The sequence below is a fragment of the Jaculus jaculus genome, chromosome 9, assembly GCF_020740685.1.
Source record: "Jaculus jaculus isolate mJacJac1 chromosome 9, mJacJac1.mat.Y.cur, whole genome shotgun sequence".
Taxonomy (NCBI): Eukaryota; Metazoa; Chordata; class Mammalia; order Rodentia; family Dipodidae; genus Jaculus; species Jaculus jaculus.
Genome location: NC_059110.1, coordinates 114,608,002 through 114,616,658, shown reverse-complemented (window position 1 = coordinate 114,616,658; position 8,657 = coordinate 114,608,002).

Sequence of the window (8,657 nt, the reverse complement as noted above, 5' to 3'; positions counted from 1 at the left end):
AGACTACAGAGTTAATTCCAGGTCAGCCTGGACCAGAGTGAGACCCTACCTCTACCTCGAAAAACCAAAAAAAAAAAAAAAAAAAGAAGAAGAAGAAGAATGCCGGGCGTGGTGGCGCATGCCATTAATCCCAGCACTTGAGAGGCAGAGGTAGGAGGATTGCTGTGAGTTCAAGGCCACCCTGAGACTACATAGTGAATTCCAGGTCAGCCTGTACTACAGCAAGACCCTACCTCGAAAAACCAAAAAAAAAAAAAAATAAATTTAATTTATTTGTGAGAGGGGGTGGCAAGAATGGGCAGGTCAGAGCCTATCGCCTCTTGCCCCTGCAAATGAACTCCAGATGCACATGCCACTTTGTGCACCTGGCTTTATAGGGGGAATTGAACCCAGGCTGGCGGGGTTTGCAAGCAAGCACATTTAACCACTGAGTCATCTCCCAAGCTCCTCATTTCTCTCTCTCTCTCTCTCTCTCTTTTTCTCTCTCTCTCTCTGAGGTAGGGTCTCACTCTAGCTCAGGCTGGCCTGGAATTCACTACATAGTCTCAGAATGGCCTCGAACTCACAATGATCCTCCTACCTCTGCCTCCTGAGTGCTGGGATTAAAGGAAAGGCAAGTGCCACCATGCCCGGCTTTTCATTTACTTATTTATTTTGTTTGTTTGTTTTCGAGGTAGAGTCTTGCTCTAGCCCAGGCTGACCTGGAATTCACTGTGTAGTCTCAGGGTGGTGTTGAACTCAGCCATCTTCTTACCTCTGCCTCACAAGTGCTGAAATTAAGGGCGTGAGCCACCACACGCTGCTATTTTCCCCTCCCAAATCTCCCCTCCCAGGTTGGGTCTCACTCTAGTCCAGGCTGACCTAGAAGGCACTTTGTAGTCCGTGGCTGGCCTAGAACTCACAGTGATCCTCCTACTCCTGCGTCCCAGGTGCTGGGGCTTTAGTACAGATGCACAAGGTGGCACATTCACCTGGAGTTCATTTGAAGTGGCTGGAGTCTCTGGCATGCTCATTCTCTCTCTACCTCTCTCTCAAATAACTAAATAAGTATAATTTTTTTTATTTTTACATAACATTTTTGTTACAATTTTGGATTTTTTTCTTTTTTAAAAAAGATTTTATTTATATTTATTTATTTATTTGAGGGACAGAGATAGAAATAGGCAGGTATACTCAGGCATGATGGCACAAGCTTTTAATCCCAGCACTTGGGAGGCAGAGGTAGGACAATCGCTGTGAGTTTGAGGCCACCCTGAGAATACATAGTGAATTACAAGTCAGACTGAGCTAGAGTGAGACCCTACCTCAAAAAACTTAAGAAAAAAATAAAACTTAAAGAAAAACCCTCTGGGTTCAGGTTGGAGAGATGGCTCAGTGGTTAGGGCGATTGCCTGTGAAACTTAAGGACCGAGGTTCAATTCCCCAGTGCCCGTTTAAGCCAGATGCACATGATGACACATGCATCTGGAGTTTGTTTTTAGTGGCTGGAGGCCCTGGTGCACCCATTCTCTCTCTCTCTAAAATAAATATATAAATAATTTATATAGATATATATATATATTTTAAAATGAAAACTCTGGGTTCAAGCTCCACTATATAAAAAAAAAATTTTTTTAAAGATGTGTAGGAGTTCAGGGATAATGTTACAGGCCTGTCATCCCAGCACCCAGGTAGAAGCATGAAAGGATCAAGACAGCCTGAGCTGCATGAGACCTTGCCTCAAGACACAAAACACCAAAATCAAAAAGCGGGAACGGATGAAAGGCTGAGGATATAACTCAGAGATAGAGACTGGGTTTTGCACACATGAGACCCTGAGTTCCATTCTTTTTTTTTTTTTAATTATTTTTATTTATTTATTTGAGAGCGACAGACACAGAGAGAAAGACAGATAGAGGGAGAGGGAGAGAATGGGCGTGCCAGGACTTCCAGCCACTGCAAACGAACTCCAGACGCGTGCGCCCCCTTGTGCATCTGGCTAACGTGGGACCTGGGGAACCGAGCCTCGAACCGGGGTCCTTAGGCTTCACAGGCAAGCGTTTAACCGCTAAGCCATCTCCCCAGTCCCCTGAGTCCATTCACACACACACACACACACACACACACACACACACACACACACGAATGAAAGCTGTTTACCAAAGGAAAATTGAGTTGCTGATATCAATAGAAAGGGGAGAGGAAGGCAGGCAGACAAAACAACAGATGTTCTTTCCAAATGATCTGTTTGTGAATCTGTGTTAGGAGCCAGAGACTAGAATGACAATAAAATCTGGTCCTTGATTATAAAACATTTGCAATTAGTGAAAGAGGCAAATAAATGTTCAAAATAACTCAAAGCTGCCTGTGAGGGACAGAATACAAAGGCTCAGATCACACAGGGCTCAGCTCTGGTAAGGCAGGTGAGAAACTTCAAGGCTTTAAATTTGCTGTTCTGAGGCCAGGTGTGGTGACTCATGTCTTTAATCCCAGCATCCAGGAGGCAGAGGTAGAAGGATCTCCATGAATGTGAAACCAGCCTGAGAATGAACAGTGAATTCCAGGTCAGCCTGGGCTAGAGCAAGACCCTACTTTGAAAAACCAAAATAATAAATAAATACAATAAAATAAAATTGCTGTTCTTGGGGCTGGAGACATGGCTCAGCGGTTAAGACACTTGCTTGAAATTATTTTTTTTAAATGGGGTGGGGGAATGGCTGGACAGATTGTTTAGTGGTTAAGGGGCTTGCCTGTGAAGCCTAAGATCCCTCGTTGAATCTCCAGATTCCATGTATAGCCAGACCCAAAACCCAAAACTGAAGCAAGCATGCAATGTCGCACATGCACACAAGGGGGCGCATGGGGTCTGGAGTTCCTTTACAGTGGCTGAAAGGCCCAGGCACACCCATCCCCTCTCTCTCTCTCTCTCTCTCTCTCTCTCTGCCTTTCTCCTTCTGTCTGTCTCTCAAAAATAAAAATAACAGGTGTGGTGGCACACGCCTTTACTCCCAGCACTTGAGAGGCAGAGGTAGGAGGATTGCCTTGAGTTCAAGGCCACCCTGAGACTACATAGTGAAATCCAGGTCAAGACCAGAGCAAGACCCTACCTCAAAAAACAAACAAATAAATAAATAAAAATAAAAATAAATAGCCAGGTGTGGTGGTGCACACCTTTATTCCCAGCAATGGGGAGGCAGAGGTAGGAGAATCACCATGAGTTTGGGGGCCACCCTGAGACTACATGGTGAATTCCAGGTCAGCCTCAGCCTGGACCAGAGTGAGATCCTACCTAGAAAAAAAAAGATACTTGCCTGCAAAGCTTAAGGACTCAGGTTCACATTCCCAGTACCCATGTATAAGCCAGATGCACAAGGCGGCACATGCATCTGGAGTCCTTTTGCAGGGCCTAGAGGCCCTGGCACTCCCATTCTCTCTCTTTCTCTGTATTTGCCTCTTTCTCTCAAATAGATAATGCATATTAAAATTACTGTTCTGTTTTCATGTCACAGAGCCTAAAAATGTCTTAAACATCAAGCATATTGGTTACTGCTACTTGGTTGAACATACAGCCATATTTGCTTAAGCCCTTACGTGATTTCCACACTGTGCAAACATTAGAGTGTACAGACTACACTAGGAGATGTAATCTTATGGGACCACTGGAGTGTATATAACCCATCACTGGCTGAACCATTACATGGCATGTGACTGTATGAAGGAACGGACATTGGCCAGCTCAAAGAAAAAAACAAAAGTTCGTGGTGGACAGCTGCCAAGATATCCATTGAACTCCAAGGAATCACTGAGCTGAGGCTAGGCAGAACAGGAACGAGGGGATCTCCAGGGACCTTTGCAGGGGGAGCTGATGGACGGCCCTCTCTGAAGTGGTGACATTAATGGAGCTCAGCTCCAAGGGCTCCTGGGCTCTTTGCCTGTCAGTTTCAAATTCCACACTCCTAGCAGACAGAATTTTAAAAAAAAAAGTTTACTGTGACATTTTCATACATTCGTACAATGGATCTTAACCATATTCATTCCTTTGTTATCCTGTTATCCCTCTTCCTCTTTATTCTTTTATTTTTTTCTCAATTTTTATTAACATTTTCCATGATTATAAAAAATATCCCATGGTAATACCCCCCCACTTTCCCCTTTGAAACTCCATTCTCCATCATACCCCCTCCCCATCTCAATCAGTCTCTCTTTTATTTTGATGTCATGATCTTTTCCTCTTCTTATGATGGTCTTGTGTAGGTAGTGTCAGGCACTGTGAGGTCATGGATATCCAGGCCATTTTATGACTGGAGGAGCATGTTGTAAGGAGTCCTACCCTTCCTTTGGCTCTTACATTCTTTCCTCCACCTCTTCCACATTAGACCCTGAGCCTTGGAAGGTGTGATCGAGATGTTACTCAGTACTCCAGTCACTTCTTTCCAGCACTATGATACCTTCTGAGTCGTCCCAAGGTCACTGCCATCTGAAAAGAGAAGATTCTCTACTCAAAGTGAGAGTAGCGTTAATATAAGGGTATAAATATTAAGAGAAGTGCTTACTGGGCAGTTTGATAAGCATAGTATATACACTTACCCAGATATCAGCAGATGTTACACCCCTAGGGCTCATGACTACCCCTGTTTTAAGTTTTCAGTGTCAGGGATGTATTCCCTCCCATGGAGCGAGCCTCCAGTCCAATTGGAGGGCAATTTGTTTCCTCCATGACAGACGTGCCACTCTTTATTCTTTTATATTTTATTTTTATTTATTTGAGAGGGAAAGGAGCAGAGAGAGAGAGAGAGAGAATGGGCACACCAGGGCCTCCAACCACTGTAAATGAACATCAGACATGCACCACCTTGTGCATCTGGTTTATGGGTCCTGGAGAATCAAACCTGGATCCTTTGGCTTTGCAAGCAAGTGTCTTAACAGCTAAGCCATCTCCCCAGCCTGAGAGAATCTGATTAAATCGGTTAATGCTAGTGAGTGCTAGTTTTCCGTGGATTTAATCATCTATTGCTGGGAGAGAGGATCCTTCAATAGATATGGCTGAAGGGAGAATGGCAGTGTGACTCAGAGTTAGGAGGACTCAGGAGCCAGGCAGAACACCAAGAAGCAGCTCCCTGGACAGCAGGCGCTCTCTGCATCTATTACGCGAAAGCATTGAGGTGGGGTGGGGTGGTTCCTCAGGCCAAACAAAAGGTGTGAAGAGACATAGAGGCCAAAAGGCTGAAGGCATGACTGAGCAGCAGGTGACAGAAAGATGGAGACTTAGAAAAAAAAAAATTTGTTCATTTGTTTTGGTTTTTCCAGGTAAGGTCTCCCTTTAGCCCAGATTGACCTGGAATTCACTATGTAGTCTCAAGCTGGCCTTGAACGCATGGTGATCTTCCTACATCTGCCTCCCAAGTGCTGGGATAAAAGGCATGCGCCACCACACTTGACTTGTCTTTATTCATTTTTGGACTATGTGTGTGGAGGATGTGTGTTGTGGCGTGTGCCGTGACGTGTGTGGCATATGCGGAAGCCGGCTGAGAATGTTCAGCGTACTCTATCGCCCGCCTGGAATTCACTGTGTACGCTTAGGATGGCCTCAGAATCACAGCAGTCCTCCTACTTCTGCCTTCCAAGTGCTGGGATTAAAGACGTGCACCACCATGCCTGGCTCTTTAAAAAAAAAAAAAATTATTTATTTATTTATTTGAGAGAGAGAGAGGCATATAGAGAAGAGAGAGAGAGAATGGGCACACAGGGCCTCTAGCCACTGCAAAGAAACTCTAGATGCATGTGCCACCTTGTGCAGCTGGTTTTATGTGGGTCCTGAGGAATTAAACTTGAGTCCTTTGGCTTTGCAGGCAAATGCTTTATCCTCTAAGCTGTCTCTCTAGCCCCTCTTTTTTTTTTTTTTTTTCCAAGTTAGGGTTTCTCAGGCTGACCTGAAATTCACCACATAGTCTCAAGGTGGCCTCAAGCTTGCCGCAGTCCTACTTCTGCCTCCCGAGAGCTGGAATTAAAGGCGTGTGCCACCATGCCCAGCTCATTTGTGTTTTTTTTTTTCATTGTTTTGAAAGAGAGAGAAAATTGTGTGTGGCAAGGCCTCCAGCCACTGCAGACAAACTCCAGATGCACACACCACCCTGTCCATCAGGCTTATGTGGGTACTGGGGAATTGAACCTGGGTCCTTAGGCTTCACAGGCAACTGTCTTAACCACTAAGCCATCTTCTCCAGTCTTGTTTCATTATTTATTTATTTATTTTTGGTCATTTGAGGTAGGGTCTCGCTCTAGCCCAGGCTGACCTGGAATTCGCTATGGAGTCTCAGGGTGGCCTCGAACTCACGGCGATCCTCCTACCTCTGCCTCCTGAGTGCTGGATTAAAGGCGTGCGCCACCACGCCTGGCTTATTGTTTCATTTTTTACACTTGATCTTAGCCAAAAGGCCGAGAAGCGATGTTTTACTTTATATGTATTTGAGAGAGAGAAAGAAGCAGAAAGAAAAAGAATGAATGGCAGGGGCTGGAGAGATGGCTTAGAGGTTAAGCGCTTGCCTGTGAAGCCTAAGGACCCCAGTTCGAGGCTCGGTTCCCCGGGTCCCATGTTAGCCAGATGCACAAGGGGGCGCACGTGTCTGGAGTTCGTTTGCAGAGGCTGGAAGCCCTGGCGCGCCCATTCTCTCTCTCTCCCTCTACCTGTCTTTCTCTCTGTGTCTGTCGCTCTCAAATAAATAAATAACACATTAAAAAAAAAAAAAAAAAAGAATGAATGGGCCCACTAGGGCCTCCAGACACCGCAAACCATGCACCGCCTTGTGCATCTGGCTCATGTGGGCACTGGGGAATTGAATCTGGTTCCTTTGGCTTTGCACGCAAGTGCCTTAACTGCTAAGCCATCTCTCCAGACCTTGATTTATATTTTTAAAGACAGGAGTTCTTGTAGCCCAAGCTGAGGATAATCTTTTTGTGTAGCTGAGGATGACCTTGAACTCCTGATCTTCCTGCCTCTATTCCCCAAGTGCTGGGACTACAGGCATGTCCCATCATACCGGCTGAGAGCTTGTTTTATAGAGGAGAAAATAAAATGAGTCGTTTTACAGGGCAAGGAGGAAGAGAGGGAGAGCGCCCGGGCCTCCTTTAAGGCATGATGGACCTGCAAGGTGAGTAACTCATGGACAATGGAACAAGAGAAGGCGCCTGCTGGTGCCCAGCCAGTTTATAAACCTCGTCTTGGGCAACTCTAGTGCATGTAGAAACACTCCGCTTGTTTCCTCCAGGGCTTTATGTCTGCAGGCTGACTGGAACCCTTGCCCTGCCCACAGCTGGTACTTTGTTAAGGGTAGGCATTGCGTCTGATCTGGGTTAATGAATTTCGAGTTCATAGACACGAACTGGATATCTTCTGTCAAGTCACGACAAGCAAAGGGCACATTAGCGGGATGTTCCACAAACTTCTCTTCCTCGAATTGCCTTCCCCAAGGCAAGGTTTTTTAACTTTTTATTTTGTAATTTCGGGATAATCTCAGTTTCTCCCTTTGTTCCCTTCCTCCCTGTACCTTTCCCTCCCTCCCTTTCTCTCTCTCTCTTTTCTTGAGGTAGGGTCTCACTCTAGCTCAGGCTGACCTGGAATTCACTATGCAGTCTCAGGGAGGCCTCTACCTCATAGTGATCCTCCTACCTCTGCCTCCTGAGTACTGAGATTGAAGGCGTGCACCACGTGAATTCGAGGCCACCCTGAGACCCTACCCCCCCCCAATTTTTTTTAAGTTTATTATATGGTGGGGGGAACACAGCACAGGGTCTCATGTATTCCAGGCTGGCGTCAAACTTGCTATGTGGCTGAGGATGACCTTTGAACTTCTGCCTCCAACTTCCCAGTTTTGTCTTGTTTTTGTTTTGAGGTCGGGTCTCGCTCTAGCCCAGGCTGACCTGGAATTCACTATGTGGTATCAGGCTGGCCTCAAGCCCTCAACGAACCTCCTACCTCTGCCTCCCAAGTGCTGGGATTAAAGGTGTGCACCACCATGCCTGGCTCAACTTCCCCATTCTATCCAGTGACAGGGATGGAACCGAGGCTTTACCCACGATAGGCGGGCACTCTGTGAATTGAAGTACATCTCCAGCTTTCATTCACTAACTTTGGAGCACCTACTATATGCTGCCAATGTGCCGGGCACCAGGGAGATGAGGGAGCTCCGTTCAGTTTGTTTTCTTAGTGCTGACAGTGTGATGAGAAGACAGATGTGGCTCTTTTTCTAAAGATAAATAAGAGCCGGGCATGGTGGCGCACGCCTTTAATCCCAGCAGTCGGGAGGCAGAAGTAGGAGGATCACCAAGAGTTCGAGGCCACCCTGAGAATACATAGTGAATTCCAGGTCAGCCTGAGCCAGAGTGAGACCCTACCTCGAAAATCCAAAAAAAAAAAAGATAAATAAAGGGCTGGAGAGAGATGGCTTAGTGGTTAAGGTGTTTGCCTGGGAAGCCTAAAGACTCATGTTTGACCCTCCAGGTCCCACGTAAGCCAGACGCACAGTGATGCAAGTGCGCAAGGTCACACACGCACACAAGGGGGCGCACGCGTCTGGAGTTTGATTGCAGTGGCTGGAGGCCCTGGCGTGCCAATTCTCTCTCTCATTCTTTCTCTCTCACTCTCCAATTTTTTTTAAAAAGGCAGTCTGTTGGGCTTGCCT